We start from the raw sequence: 16,071 nt of genomic DNA, 5'->3' as shown, positions 1-16,071 counted from the left end.
CAGGGTTCTAGTCCTGGTCGGGGCACTGGATTCTGTCCCAGTTGCCCCTCTTCCAGTCCAGCTCTCTGCTGTGGCCCGGGAGTGCAGGGGAGGATGGCCCAAGTCCTTAGGCCCTGCACCCGCATGGGAGACCAGGAGGAAGCACCTGGCTCCTGGCTTCGGATCAACACAGTACACCGGCCACAGCGGCCATTGGAGGGTGAACCAACGGTAAAAGGAAGACCTTTCTCTCTGTCTCTCTCTCTCACTGTCCACTCTGCCTGTCAAAAAAAAAAAAAAAAAAAAAAAAAAAAAACCTAGTTACGCTTTCAAATACTTTCTTCATTTTGGGGTCGTCGGTTCCTTTTGGTTGTAGTGCTGACAAACACAGTACTGTCCTTGCTGGCTGGCAGCCAAAGATCATTCCTGGCTTCCAGAGGCCACTGCCAGTCCTTAACACATGGTGCCTTCCTTCTTCAAAACCCAGCATGGAGAACTCCCTTCCCATCAAGCTCCTATCATGCTCAAATCTCTGATTCCTCCTCTCCCACCAACTGGAGAAAATTCTGCCTATCACGTGGACTCTGTGATGAAGCTAGGTTACCCCCAGATGATCTCTCTGTCTTAAGGACACCTGATGAATAACCTTAATTAATCATCTGCAAAAATCTCCTTTGCCAGACAACAATAGTCATGGGAGTCGCACTGAGATCGTGGCGACTGCCCCAGAATTCTTTCTACTCTACCAAGCTGACTCAACCTGGACCTCCCTGGGGGATGGTTGCACAGATATGATCTATACAACAAAAATCATCTTCCTTCTCCACCTTTCCCCCCTCCTTTCAATCCCTGGGAACACTAGTGGGTGTTTCTAAGGATTGTTTCCTTCACTCTTCCAGAAAAACAGTGTTGGGGAGGGGACAGGCCAGTGGTGGGGAAATTTTTGCAGGGACATCTACAAGTAGTCACAGGAAAGTGAACCACAGTTAAATTTTTTTTACCATCAGCTGTAATTCACACAGGCATCCAAGACGGACCGAGATAAAGAGGAAAATTCTCATGATCCGCACGGAATCCTGCCTGAAAGCAGAAAGCCAGTCACTCATTTAAAGCCTTTGAGATTGTCAGCAATGCATCTGACTTCTGCAATTTCTAGTTTTTCCCCCCATACTATTTTTAAATTATCCCCTTTTTTATATTATCTGGAATTACTTTTGCATGTCTACAGATATTCTCTATTTCCCTTTGATTTAATATTGTTCTTCTGTGGAACAGTCTCACCAACATCAGTAGTGAAAATGGCATTGCCCCACACCCCCTCCAAAATATTTCTGGGACATTTGTTTGTCTTTCAAATTTTTTTTTCCTGCACCAAATCAAGACCTTTCCCTTGTTCTCAATTAGTTGTTTCTTGTCATTGCTTTTGAATTTTAGATATAGTAAATAAAAAATATCTTATTTTGTAAAATCATTAAATAAAATTACACTTATTCTCCCCACCTAGAAATTCAGATTACAGTTCTGTAATTATTTCCTAACAACTCACATTGTCTATACAGTGATCTAACAATTTATGTACTGGTAACTCAAACCCTCTAACATGCACTTTAACTACTATCTCTCTTCTACCCATTTTGGTCTGTGCCATTCCTTGAAAGAAAATTTCCCCTTTAGTGATTTTGATCCTGCTGTTGCCACTTCCTAGCATGTATACCTCCCCCACAACACCCATGGTACTGTTCAAGTTCTTCCCTAACCACACTATATAAAAGGAATTGCTCTCCATTTACCCTGCTTGATTTTTTTGCAGAATTTCTCATTGATACATTGCACACACAGAGGCATACACACACACACACATATGCATACACACATTGCTTTATCATTGTCTATTAAGACAAGAGGCCATATGGCCAGCATTTTGAAAAATATCTGGCACTCAATAAATATATTTTCAATAAATTAATGAAAGTTTACAAGAGCACAATGCTTTTACTGTCTAGCTATTTTTATTTGTTGACTCTCTCTTTAGTCCAACAATTATTTGTATCTATCCCTACCTTTTCCCTCTGGTTTTATGGGTCCTTTAGAGTAGATATTAGACCATGTTTAGGAATAAGCATAGTGCTGCTCGTCACGGGGCAGCAGGTCCGATACAGCTCCTCAGGGCCAGCCTGGAGAGGTCGGGGGCCAAGCGGGATGATGAGTGTCGGCGGCAAAGGAACCACACCAGAGCCGGGAGACCAGTCAACGCCCAGGGCACTGGCGGGTTCTCAACTTTATTGGGAGGGGAAGAGCTTCTATAGACGCAGAAAAGGGGCTGTCCAGGGCACAAGGGAACCGAGCCAACCAGCTGAAAGGTAAGGCAGGACACCAGCCGGGCACGCCCTCAAGGGCCAATCACAGCCGAGGACACATACCGCTCACCAGTACGGAGGTCTCCTGTCAGGCTAGGTACCTCCCCCGGGGGCCATCTTGGATTGTTGGAAACGCTGAGTCACTGGGATGCGGAAGTGCGGCAAACTCCAGCAAAGGCTTAGCGGCCTTGTAGCGCGAAAGCTTAGCAACTTTGTTTCCTTTTCTATTGGAGCCCCCTGCATCATAGACAAATTTACCAGTTCCGTAATTCACTAGTGAACCCAGCTAAGATGCTGGGTGACATTAACAGCTATTCAACTAAATTAAAACTACTTTCCTTATGATATACTGTGCTTGAACCATTATTTTTTTTCCTGGTTTTGGGGGCAAGGAACTAGTTGTACTTTGGCAAGATTTCATCTTATAAGTATGTTGCAGAATCACGTAAGGACTGGATACATACATGTAGAACAGTCAAGATGATGTGCTTTGGAAGTAAATAAACCCAAATTAGACATTCAGCTTTGTAACTCAATGGTGGTTTGATCTTAGGAAACTCACTCAGACCTTCTAAACTACAGCTATACTTGTAAAGTGAGAATAATTACAAAACTATTGCATCTGTGAGGATTAAGTGAGCCAGGGCACCAGTATATGCGTCAGTACCGAATAACTATCAGTGACTTTTGCTAACGTTGCTTCTACTCATGTGGGAGAGATGCTTGATGCACATTCTTTGTCTTTCTGTTACATCCCATCTCCATGAGTGCATTTTCTCTGGCTATGGTCAACTTCCTACACCCAGGAAAAAATAACTAGTACAAAATGCCCCGAGATGAGATCAGACTTGTTGATGTTAGCTACTCTGGTTCATGAGACACAGCAATGAGGGTAGTGCATGGGCAGGCACTGATCTAGTGGTTAAGACACTGGTTAAGGCCGGCCCCACGGCTCACTAGGCTAATCCTCCGCCTTGCGGCGCCGGCACACCGGGTTCTAGTCCTGGTCAGGGTGCCGGATTCTCTCCTGGTTGCCCCGCTTCCAGGCCAACTCTCTGCTGTGGCCCAGGAGTGCAGTGGAGGATGGCCCAAGTGCTTGGGCCCTGCACCCCATGGGAGACCAGGAAAAGCACCTGGCTCCTGCCATCGGATCAGCCCGGTGCGCCGGCTGCAGCGCGCCAGCCGTGGCGGCCATTGGAGGGTGAACCAATGGCAAAATGAAGACCTTCCTCTCTGTCTCTCTCTCTCACTGTCCACTCTGCCTGTCAAAAAAAAAAAAAAAAAAAAAAAAAAGACACTGGTTATGATACCTACACCCCCTACTGGAGGGCCTGGGTTTAACACATGGCTCTGCTCTGACTTTAGCTTCCCGCTAATGTGCCACCCTGGGAGGCAGCAGTAGTGGATTATTGCTATTCACATGGAGGCCTGGACTGAGTTACTGGCTCCTGGCTTTAGCTGTACTTGGGGGTTGCTGTAGGTGTTTGGGGAGTGAAGCAACACAGGGGAGCTTGCTGTCTGAGTGTCTCTCTGCCTTTCAAATAAATAAATAAATACATTTTTAAGTTGCAAAGAAGAGAACATTGAATGTATCTGAGTGGTTAGGGCACAGACATGCCCCTAGTGGATCACTTCACACACTGTAGGTGCTTAATTCCTTGGATAAGTGAAAAAAGGAAAATAAAGAGATTATTTGAATATTGTCAACATCATCTACAAACCCTCCAGCCTTTCCCTTCAACATAAAACACCTGCTATAAAAGAGAGAGATTACTGGTAATTATAACAACAATGTTGTGGTTGTTCAGATATAAAGTTGTGTATATACTGCACACTCACACACACATGCTCATATTCACACACACGTAATCATATAAAGTTTCAGGTTTGAACAGGAATGAGTTTCAAGCACAATAAAACAAACCATTATCACAAGATGACAATTTTTCTCACTTTTGACTTTTTATGCATATTTTTCCAAAAAAAAAGCCATGTGAATTTATACATATATTTCAAAAAGGTCAAGTTCTTTGTCCCCACAAATTCCCATCCACACTATCTGGCAGATAATTGTACTTCTTTTAACCATAATCTCCCTTCCAAGCCCTAAACCGACATTCCCAATCATTTGCTAAACATAGCCACTGAGGAATGATGACCTGTTAAAGAAATTAGTTCCCATTTTAAAAATTTTAGAATATTTAGAAACCAGTAAACTTGGCAACATTATGATTCCAAAATATTGTATGTTTCCTGCCAAATTCCTCCTGTCTAATCTGAATCTCCAGGGGTTTCTATGTTCATCTGACCTCACTTTGATCACCATCTCTTGACTAATTTGCCAAATCAACTTCTTAGGGTTTTTCTTTTTAACTCTCCATTATCCAAAGAATCACCACTGGTTCCAGCATGCGATACATTCTCCAAGAAAACTTGCCTGAACTCAAGATAAAGAGGAGAGAAAGAAAGGTGATGAGAAGAGGGGGCAGTTAGCCTGATGAGCACGACACCCACGTCTCACGTCAGGGTGCCTGCATATGCTACCAGCCTCCGGCTCCTGCCTTTAGCTTCCTGCCAATGCAGGGCCTGGGAGCCAGAGGTGATGGCTCAAATAATGGGGTCCTTGCCACCTACGTGGGAGACCCGGATGGAGTCTCTGAATCCTGGCTCCCAGTTTGGTCCTAATCAACCCCAACCACTGTAGGCGTTTGAGGAGTGAACCAGCTGATCAGGTAGTTCTCTCTTTCTCTCTCTGCCTCTCAAGTAACCTTTTTAAAAAGAAAGAAAAATGTCTAAAAGACCGCTTCATACGAAATGTTATGTTTCAACCTCATTAGATCCAGATTTCTCAAAATAAATGAAAAAATCAAGAAGCTATTAAAGATACTTTGCAGGAAATTGAGGACATTTTAATATGAGATAGTTCATAAGATATTAGGAAATAAATGCTACTTTTCATGAGTATAACATCTCTGTGGTTGTATAAAATAATGCCCTCATTCTTAGGAGATGCTGTGAAAATATTTATTGGTAAAATGTCACCATGCCTACAGTTTGCTTTCTTTCTTTAAAAAAAAAAGATTTATTTATTTATCTGAAAAGCAGAGAGAGAGAGAGACCTTTCATCCACTGGCTCACTCCCCAAATGGCCACAACGGCCGGAGCTGCGCCGATCCGAAGCCAGGAGCCAGGAGCTTCTTCCGGGTCTCCCATGAGGGTGCAGGAGCCCAAGGACTTGGGTCATCCTCTACTGCTTTCCCAGGCCATAGCAGAGAACTGGTTTGGAAGTGGAGCAGCCAGTACTCGAACCAGCAACCCTATCGGATGCCAGCACTGGAGGTGGTGACTTTACCCACTATGCCACAGAGCTACCCCCTACAGTTTACTTTCAAATGGTTTCAGGGTGGGCAAGGCAGGACGTGTGCATATATAAAAAGATAGGTAAAGTACTTGTGGGAAATGCCAACAATATTGGATTGAGGTGAGGGGACTTAGAGTGTTCCTATCTTTCAGTTTTTCTGAGATGATAATTATGTTCTCCTAGAGAGGAAACATCAAAATGCAGTGTTGTGATTTCCTTTAAGAAATATTTTTTTCCTTAAACAAGTATTCTCCAGCAGAAAAAAAAAAAAAAGTGCATCCTAAAACGCACAGAAGAAACACTCCTCTGTAAATACATTTCTCCGTTATTTTGGCAGTCTCAGAGGTAAACATTGCCTTCACAAAGAGTTTCAGTTGTCGGGCTTTTTCTTTTTTTTTTTTTTTTTTTTTTTTTTTTTTTTTTTTTTTTGACAGGCAGAGTGGACAGTGAGAGAGAGAGACAGAGAGAAAGGTCTTCCTTTGCCGTTGGTTCACTCTCCAATGGCCGCCGCGGCCGGCGCGCTGCGGCCGGCGCACCGCGCTGATCCGATGGCAGGAGCCAGGTGCTTTTCCTGGTCTCCCATGGGGTGCAGGGCCCAAGCACCTGGGCCATCCTCCACTGCACTCCCTGGCCACAGCAGAGAGCTGGCCTGGAAGAGGGGCAACCGGGACAGAATCCGGCGCCCCGACCGGGACTAGAACCCGGTGTGCCGGCGCCGCTAGGCGGAGGATTAGCCTAGTGAGCCGCGGCGCCGGCTATCGGGGCTTTTTCACACACATCAGCTCTCCTCCCCGCCCCTTCTTCTTGCCCTGATCTTGCAGAGTTCTCTCATGTGGCTAGCAAGTTCAGTGTGGCCCGATGGAATTTCTTCTGGAATATTCTATGCAAAGTCTGCCTGGGGCACGGAATGTTTTCCAGTGGCCAAAAAAGCAAGGAAGAGTCCAGAATTCTTTCTGCGTGGGAGGCAGAAACACACACCACACCTGCATACCCACATACATTATGGGGAACTTTGTTTCAAAAGAACCTTGCATAGACTAAAGAGATTGCCTCCTGGGATCTAGCTTGCCTATCAAAACAAGAGAACTACAAGCAAGAGGGGAAAAAAATCATAGTTTCCTCAGGTTTTAAAGAGCTTGGCCATAGTGGGTAACAAGATGACATGACCTAGAAATCATGACAAAATGTTAACCAGCCCTGTGTATCTCACAAGAAAAATAAAACTTCCAAAGAATAATTTTCTTTAGTTTCCTGAGTACTCTACAAAACACTTGAAACAGTATCTATGTCAGATTAATCGCAGTCCATGGAAAATTTTAGAATTTAAACATTACGAAGTATCTTCTCTTAAGGATCATCATCATTTCTTCAATTTTTTTGCTTTCTCTCTAAGACCCAAAGTAGGAGACAGGAGGTGTGTGACATGCGTGCTGTTAGCCATTTGTCAAAGCTCCAATTACACACTCATCAGGATCCCATTTAACTTAAAATTTCAGGTTCAAAAGGCACATTTCAGGTTTTCCAAACAAGAGACAGAACTGAGAAATGCCAATAAAAAATTTAGTTGCACGTTTTTACAAGTTTGATTTCGATTACGAATTTCTACTGTATTTGAGGCTAGACTGAATTAATTGGTGTGTGCCATTGAAACATCTCCATCACACCTGGTCTTGTTATCACAGCACAATGAGATAAAGGAATTCTTCACACGCTTCTCATTCTTTAGCAAGCACAAGTTAGGTGTGAAAGAAATTTTTTTTGCCACTTGAGCCTGGCTTTTCTCCCACCCTGCCAAGCGTTGGCAAGCTTCAGACCATCTCCACCCCATGACAGAGTAACTATGAGCTCACCTCTTGGCCTTGGCTTCCACTTGCTGTAGATCATGACTTAACATGACAAATCTTTCACCTAAGGGCAAAAAATTTTCTTGATAACTTATAGTGAATCATTAGAAAGAAATTATAGAGTTCAGATATTTTGAGATATCTGTATATTTAGAAATCTGAAGTCAAATTCCTTTTAGAAGTACTATGAATGGTAATTCCTACAGTTTTCTTGCTGGGTTAACTCCAGCATAGGAGAAAAACAAAATTCAGACCAGGCTACTTTTAGGAAGCTGGGTAGATTGTTGAAGTGATGTCAACCTCACCATGGAATAAAGCTAGCTTTGTGAAAATCAACACTAGGAGACAGTTCTGGGCTGTGTACTTTCATTAGGTACACAAGATGATGATACAGTCAGCGTGGAGTTGATGGAGTACTGCTCAAGCTTTAGGGACTGTGAACAGGGTTTTCTCATATACAAGAGGACTTCTAAGGGCTCATGGAAAATGGAAATCAATGATGATTTTATTTGGGTTTTAAAAAATTTTGAAATCCATGCATACAAGAAGGGGGTCTTCCAAACATTCATGAAGAACGTATATTATGGGGGGGAAAACTATGTATACATTTTAATTTTTGCACCAAAATTAACTTGTCTCTGTTTTTAAAGGTTTAGAATTTTGAATTTGCTTAGTTATTTATTTGAGAGAGAAATAGAGAAATTTTCTATCTACTGATTCACTCCCCCAAATGCCTACCATACTTTGGGTAGGGTCAGGCTAAAGCCAGGAGGCAAGAATTCAATCCAGGTCTGCTATGAGGGTATCAGGGACACAGGCACTTGAGTCATCAACTGCTACATCCCAGCAGGTGCATTAGCAGGAACCTGGAATCAGAAGCAAAGCAGGGATTCAAATCTAAGCCCCCTGGTGTGGGATGCAGGCATAGCAAGAAGTATCTTCATGGCTATGCCAAATGCCCACTCCTAAACTTAACTGTTGAATTCCATGTATCCACAAACTTTGTGAAGTACCCTCATCTATAACAGGACTAGTCCTAGGGGCCCTGTGAGGTAAGTGCGGGAAATGGAGACGACACAGTGCAGTTAGGAAATATGCTCGGGTCACATCTGGCACACATAAGCTGCGGAGCTGGAATCCTGTCCCACGCTCGTGACTATCCGTGCACATTGCTGCATCACACCCTAGGCTGGGGCTTGGAGGAATGAGAGCCCAAACTCAGCCCATGGTCCTTCTAGGTTCTTATACACTGCTGAGCATAACTTATTCCAAATCATAGCAAAGCATTTGTTCATGCAACAGATTTGACCCATGTCAGCAGACGCTTTTGGGAACCCCACAAAATTTCTGTGGTTCCCCTCTCATTTTCAAAAAGCATTTATTTATCTGAAAGGCAGAGTTACAGGGAAAGAGAGAGCTCTTCCATCCTCTAATTCTCTTCCCAAATGGCCACAACGGCCAAGACTGGGCCAAGCCAAAGCCGGGAGCCAGGAGCCCTAACTGGATCTCCCACCAGGGTGGCAGGAGCCCAGGTCATCTTCCAGTGGCTTCCCAGGTGCATTAGCAGGGAGCTGGATCTGAAGTGGAGCAGCCAGAACTTGAACCAGCGCTCATATGTGGTGCCGATGTTGAAGATGGCTTAACCTGCCACACCACAATGCTGCTCACCACTCACCATCCAACTTCATTCTAAGAACATTAGTCAGGAGTCCAGATATTTTTATTGACTCCTTTGGAATACCAAAATGCATTCAAATTGTTTCTAGAAGCTGCTTTAACTAGAACAACTAATCAGTTGTTAGATCCTTACTGTCCAGGGCGGCTTCTTTATTTCAGGGTAAGGAAAAATCAGGTGGCCCTAGCTGGTATCTTAGTGATGGCCACTGGGGTACACATACAGGACAGAGACGCAGGACAGCAGGACTTCTTGCAGGATGGCGGAGGGGACGGAGATGGTTCTTCCCCAGTCTGCGTGGGATATTTTCTGGAATTAAGGGTAGAGGAAAGGGGAGATCCTGAAGTAAATCAAGCCTGTGCTAAAAAACAGAGGATGAAACTACAGGAAGCCGAAACAGAAACCTGTGAGGATGCACAAGAAGTCTTCAAAAAGTTCATGGAAATGTGTATTGTGGAAAAAAAGCAATGCATGGATTTCTAAAAATTTGTCACCCCAAAATAAACTCGTCTTTTGATTCCATTTATCCACAAACTGTGTGAAGTTCCCTTGTATGAATCTTACTATTTTCAATCCTCACAAGCAATGGCTCAGAATATCATTTCCATTACAAAGTATCCATCACAGAATTCTATATTTTATTCCATATGGTAAGTACTCCATCAATATGATACAGTGATGAAAGGGAGTGATTTGTAACCTTGAAAATAAGGCCTTGAGAATAGCTTAAGGGAATTGGGTTTGGTTCATGGAAAGAAGCAAACGCTGGGAAATGACTCATGGTGAAACAAAACCTGGGACAGGTGTTTGGCACAGCACCTCGGAGGCCACGTGGGGCATCTGCATCCCATAATACAGTGCACGGTTTGAGCCCTGGCCCCTCTGCTTCTGATCCAGCTTCCTGCCACTACATACCCTGGAAGGCAGCAGACAATGGCGCACATACTTAGGCACCTGCCACCCACGTGAGAGACCCAGAAGAGGTCTTGGGCTCCTGGCTGCAGCCTGGCTCAGCCTTAACTGTAGAGGGTAACCAGAGAAGTGACCCAGTACATGGGAAATCTCTATATGTGTATGTGTGTGGCTGCCTTTCAAACGAAATGAAAATAAATTATTTTGTAAAAAATACAAATTTTAATAGTAAAAGTATGTTCATACTGTCTGTGCAGCTGTGTTTAAAAGAAAGAATGCAAAGATCCCCTCCTCTTCTAAGGTACATATTTATTATTGTCATCAAAACCATTAAGTGCTTTTTGGCATGAGACACATCTATATTAGTTGCTATGCAAAGCAATTTGGACTGAAATCCTTCCCATTCCTTAAGGAATTATAGCCTAATTCCTGCAAAGCCTGCTACAGCACAATATAACAAATACTTGCCGGTTGATTGATTTCAGAGAAGGGAAATAAAAGCTATAGCTGAAGATGTGGCTCCAGGCAGCAAAAGAAAAATGGTGACTAAGAGGGAGATACTGGAATATTTGCATTGAATACTCGGTAGAGGCAGTGAAGGCTGGAGCGATGATTAATACTTAGCAGCAGCCATCAAAAAAATATTTTGAAAACAAGCCCCCAGACTACGGGATCATTTATTTTATAATCTTATTAAGTCACACAGCGGATACTTCAAGTAAAAAACGTAATGAAATTAAGTTATGTCAGAATTTTGCTCCGTGAAATTATGTGTTTCAAGGAAAATAATTCAACTCACTTAATGTAAGCACTAGGACATTTATAAACTGGTTCCTCTGTATTTGTTTTGCCATTTTTGATAATGGTTTCAAGAAATGGCCATTATAAGTCACTAAGAAGTGTTTGGCAATGGAGTGAGTATGCAAAGCTTGCGATTGCAAGTGTTCTCCCAACGTGACACCTGCTTTCTTCCCAGAGAACTCATGAGAAGCACTGATTAATGTACTATAATGCCAGATAATGAAGACATTGCCCAAGAAAGTTCTTTTGAGGTCATTATCAGTCCTAGCGTGGCTCACACAATGCTACTCAGGGAAAAGTCCGTGCAAGGCTACACCACGAGTGCACTCATCCCATGGTCACTGGAAGTCTTTTTTAATGTTTTTTTATGTGGACTTTAAGCAGTAGGTCAAAAATGCAAAACCACCCTGATGGAATTGACATCCCAAGCTTTCTGAGAAAGTCAGGACCAAAAAGTACTTGCATCCTCCCAAATCTCTGATACAATTGTAAACACCCCAGAGGCACCAAGACAGGCAAAGAAGAGCTCTCTAATTCTACCAGTTTTATTTTTATATTTAAAACAAATACTTGTTCCCCCATATCTGGGCACAGATTCAGAAGAATGAGTTCCCGATAGGTGTTGGTGGCTTCGAGGGGCAGTTCAGGGTTTATTGACATCAAGGAAAGTGAGTACAAGCAGAAGACACTCCCATTAACCACCTTTATGTGCTCTCTGCAGCTTTGCAGGTGACAGGGACATCAATATCCTGTTAACACTGCACAGCAGTTAGCTGCATTGTTAAGAGGTTCAGGGGGAAAGTACAGGCTGGCTCCCAGAACAACCAAGAAGTCAGTCTGAGGCCTGCAGCGAGCAAAACCCTTGCAACCCAGTAGCTAAATGTAAAACTAATCTACATTTGGGCCAGGGGATTCTATAAAACAAAGATTAATGATATAAGGACATCAATTTTTTTAATTTATTTGACAGGTAGAGTTATAGACAGTGAGAGAGAGAGACAGAGAGAAAGGTCTTCCTTCCGTTGGTTCACATCCCAAATGGCCGCCACAGCCAGCGCTGTGCCGATCCAAAGCCAGGAGCCAGGTGCTTCTTCCTGGTCTCCCACGTGGGTGCAGGAGCCCAAGCACTTGGGCCATCCTCCACTGCCCTCCCGGGCCACAGCAGAGGGCTGGACTGGAAGAGGAGCAACTGGCCATCATCCACTGCTTCTCTAGGCCATTAGCAGGGAGCTGGATTGGAATGGGGCACAAACTGGCACCCATATGGGATGCCAGTGTCACAGGAGGGGTTTTTTTTCTAGCCCCAAGGATACTATTTTTAAAGACCACATTACCATCAAGTGACTTAAAGGATCATGGGTAAAATCGCCAAAGCCTCTACAAATGTTTTACCAAATAAAGTCTTCCAGTGAAAAATGGCTACGAACTTAATCCTGTAGCCTGGGTGAGGGACTTGGGAATGGGGCAGAGGAAGAGTACCCAGTAGTGACAAGAACAGAAGTCCTTTGAAGTTCCGTGTGTTACCTTTAGTTTCCTGGTGGATTTGGCATTCTATCCCATAATGCACCCTCCTTTGTTTTAACATGAGCACAAAGTGCTATTACTCGGTCGTCTTGTTGGGAGCGGATGCTGCAGGAAGAAACATCCATTCTTGCGCCTTCACTGCTCGAGCGGTTTGAGAAGCCTGGGGCTGACGGGAAGGCGCACCTTAGCCATCACCATACATTTCTTTCTCATGGTTCTCTTTAAATAAGACATTCCACACTCCCATTTCATGGCCAAAACCCCATACGCGCTTCTTCAAATCCAGTACCACTGACAGCAGACCTACACAAGCAGTTAGGTTAATAGTGGTAACTCAAACATACAAAATAAAGTAGTCACAATTTTTTTTTGCTACATGCAGTATTTTTACACAAATAAAAAAAGCTGACATATTTCAAAAATCAAGCCTGCATTTTTCTGTTGAATTTTACAGTTCAGATCAATTTGTTGTGTCATCCACATCACCAAATACAGGGAGCACATGCATTCCTAGAAATATTCAAAATGAGAAGCTGGCCAAATGAAGAACTGTAGTGCTTGAATCTTCTCTTAGTTTTTTTAATTGAAATTAAAAATTGAAGAGAAATTCCCAAGGAAAAAATAATATAATAGACCTTGAAGCTCTTCCCATCCCCAGTCAACAAGCCCTTACTTATTTACTTGAAAGTCAGAGTTACACAGAGAGAAGGAGAAGCAGAGATAGAGAGAGGGAGAAAGAGAGGGGAGAGAGAGAGAGAGAGAGTCTTCTACCCGCTGGTTCACTCCCCAAATGGCCACAAGAGCTGGAGCAGTGCCAATCCGAAGCCAAGAGCCAGGTCATTCTTCTGTGTCTCCCAGGCAGGCACAGGAGCCCAAGGACTTGGGCCTTCTTCCACTGCTTTCCCAAGTCATAGCAGAAAGCAGAATCAGAAGTGGAGCATCCAGGACTCGAACTGGCACCCACATGGGACGCTGGCACTGCAGGTGGCAGCTTTACCCACTATGCCACAGCACCAGCCCCTGTCATCATTATTAACTGGTCTCTCAACTGGAGTGATGGATCCATGAGCACCAGCGTTCACTCTGCCTGTCCTGTTCTTTGGAATGACTCAGGGGTGTAAAACTTGAATGGTTCCCATCATCCTTTGCCTAAAGGCCAGGAGACCATCGATATGATTGCCGTGGGATAGCTCCACAGAACACGAAGAAGGCTGAACTCCTGACTCCTTTCTCTATGACGCAGGAAACACACCGGCAAGAGAAACTGCTTTGGCCTGGTGATCTTCCTCTGAATTAGGCTTTGAGAGCCTGTAAACTCTTGCCAAGGCAGGCAGTAACCATTTACACACCTGTGCAAGAGGCGCCTTCTCTGATGTGCTGCCAAAGGGGAAATTTCGTGAGAAACACGCCAGCAATACCTCAAAACATTCATGGACAATAGAATTAGAAGAGGAGTTATTTTCATGCCAAACTTTTGAAGCCTGTATAGTTCTTCCGTAGTACACATTTTTCATGAACTGTTTGAAGACCTCCATACGTGATAGATGAATTTCTGTAGCAGGCTAATGTCGGTTGATTCGTGTTCCTATTCCCATTCAGACCATGTACAACATTCATTTCTGAAACAGATGATTCTATTAACTTCTCCTCCTCAGTCTCTAACATGGGAGTGATAGAGCTTCTGACCTCACCTGTTTCCTGGGAAGAATATGAGAAATGACATTGGCTGAAAAACTCCTTGGCATAAGGCAAGAAGACACTAAATTTTAGCTCTTATTGTTGTTTCTGAAACCACTAGGGAGGTTATCAAATTGAGGTAAAGCTTGGTTGAAGATAATTAACTTTGGAGTTCAACAATGTCAACCATTCTGATCACTTATCAAACTGCAAGTATTACGATAGGGACATTTAAATGCACGTTATCTCTAATCCTTACAACAATAACCAGAGGTATTAAGATTGCAGTTTTGGAGCAGATGCTACACAGCAATTAAATCACTGCTTGGGATACCTGCATTTCATAGTGGAGTATCTGGTTTGAGTCCTGGCTCCTCCACTTGCAATCCAGTTTCCTGCAGAGATGCAACCTGGGAGACAGCAGGTGATGGCTGAAGCACACGGGGCCCTGCCACCCACTTAGGAGACCCAGACTGAGTTCCTAGCTCCTGGCTTCCACCTGGCCCGGCCTCAGCCATTGTGGGCGTTTGGAGAGTGAACCAGAAGATGCAAAATCTCTCTGCCTCAGTCTCTCTGTCTTTCTCTCTGCCTTTCAAATAAAATGAAAACAAAATTATTTAACTAAAAAAACCTCAATGTTTGAAAATAAGGACTCTAATACCCAAGCACACTAAATAATTTGTCCAAGGTCATAGGCCCACTTTAAAATTAATTTTTAAATACTCAGTGATTTCTCAGATAGGTAAAGGTTTAGCTTTTATGTCATTACATTTAGTTCTTTGTTTGATCACACATGGGCATCTGTGAATTCACACACTCCCAAAGCAGTCCAGCATAAAATTACATGGCCAAACATGTGAACACAGAGTTCAGGGTTTACCAGATATGTGACCTCTCTGCATATCACAGTCCTTAATTATAAAAGTCACTGGATAACTAAACCCCAAGTCTTTCTATTTCTATCGAAAGAATTCGATTGCATCAAGATTCTGAAGCAACTTAAGCCCTTTCAGTGCAATTGTGTCTGAGCATTGCTTTGCCTTACCTTTGACTCAGCTTAATACAAATAATGGAGAAACGTTCAAAATGGGCTTGCTTCATTAAAAATGTCAGTGGGCATTTAGCCTAGAAGTTGAGGGGCAAGTTAAAGCACACGCATCCCACATCTGAATATCTGAGTTCAATAGCCAGCTCCAGCTCCAGGCTCCAGGTTCCTGCTGATGCAGAGCCTCTGAGGCTCTAGTAATTGAGTTCCTACCATCACATGGGAGACCCGGGCTGAGTCCCTGGCTTCAGACTTCAGCCAGCCCAGCCTAGACCATTGTGGATATGTTGGCGTGTGAACCACCTAAGTGGAAGCTTGCTCTCTCTCACCTGCTCTAACTCTGCCTTTCAAATAAATAAATAAATAAATCTTTTTAAAATTAAAAATCTGACCTAAGTATAGACCATGTATACAATGGCAATATGATCTCTTCATGAGTAAAGGCTTACAAATAGAAGGATCTGGGACATTTCTAAAATCATAACCACCCATGAGAGCGACCTCAGGGATGTCCACAGTCACGTAGCTCAGACTATCAGAGACATCCAAAGGAAGGGATCTGTCATTAGTTATCTGGGTAACTGTTGCTAAGACTCAGCTTAGGAGTGGCCTATGTTGCCCCTCCCCCACCCTAGCTCTCCCCTGGCAGCAACCAAGGGAACTGGGCCAGGCTCCAGGGAAGGGCACAACCCCATGTCTGTTTCCCATCACCTTTTCAAGTACTCACCCTCTCCTCCCTGCTCTCCTCCTGTTCTTTCTACTCACCACGCATCTCCAAACCCCTTGGTTTCTCCTTGGTTTGAGACACATTTTTGATTCTGTTCAGACAATTACTTTCCTCTCCCAGCTGATGCACAGGTGAAGAGCACAACCTGCCACAGAAAAAAAAAATCAAA

The 16,071-nt window shown here is 43.6% G+C and overlaps 1 protein-coding gene and 2 long non-coding RNA genes across 3 annotated transcripts in view; 1 reads left to right on the top strand and 2 right to left on the bottom strand.

Moving 5' to 3' along the window:
• Positions 1–2,633, bottom strand: part of LOC138847189 (uncharacterized) — a 3,735-nt gene extending 1,102 nt beyond the window's left edge. The window contains exons 1-2 of the long non-coding RNA XR_011384839.1: positions 2,040–2,633; positions 1–1,059 (exon numbers count right to left, since the gene is read on the bottom strand). The exon at positions 1–1,059 is cut by the window's left edge and continues 1,102 nt beyond it. This is a non-coding gene — a long non-coding RNA (uncharacterized lncRNA). The remainder of the gene's footprint in view (positions 1,060–2,039) is intronic.
• RHOJ (ras homolog family member J) overlaps positions 1–16,071 on the top strand; it is a 93,868-nt gene that overhangs the window by 30,837 nt on the left and 46,960 nt on the right. The gene's annotated exons all lie outside the window — the stretch shown is intronic.
• On the bottom strand, positions 8,728–16,052 carry LOC138847188 (uncharacterized). The gene is made up of 3 exons (XR_011384838.1): positions 15,941–16,052; positions 14,465–14,540; positions 8,728–14,151 (listed from the first exon to the last, which is right to left on the bottom strand). It is a non-coding gene; the product is annotated as an uncharacterized lncRNA (long non-coding RNA).

The sequence above is a fragment of the Oryctolagus cuniculus genome, chromosome 20 (assembly GCF_964237555.1).
Source record: "Oryctolagus cuniculus chromosome 20, mOryCun1.1, whole genome shotgun sequence".
NCBI classification, from domain to species: domain Eukaryota; kingdom Metazoa; phylum Chordata; class Mammalia; order Lagomorpha; family Leporidae; genus Oryctolagus; species Oryctolagus cuniculus.
This window is presented reverse-complemented; position numbering and strand designations above follow the sequence as displayed.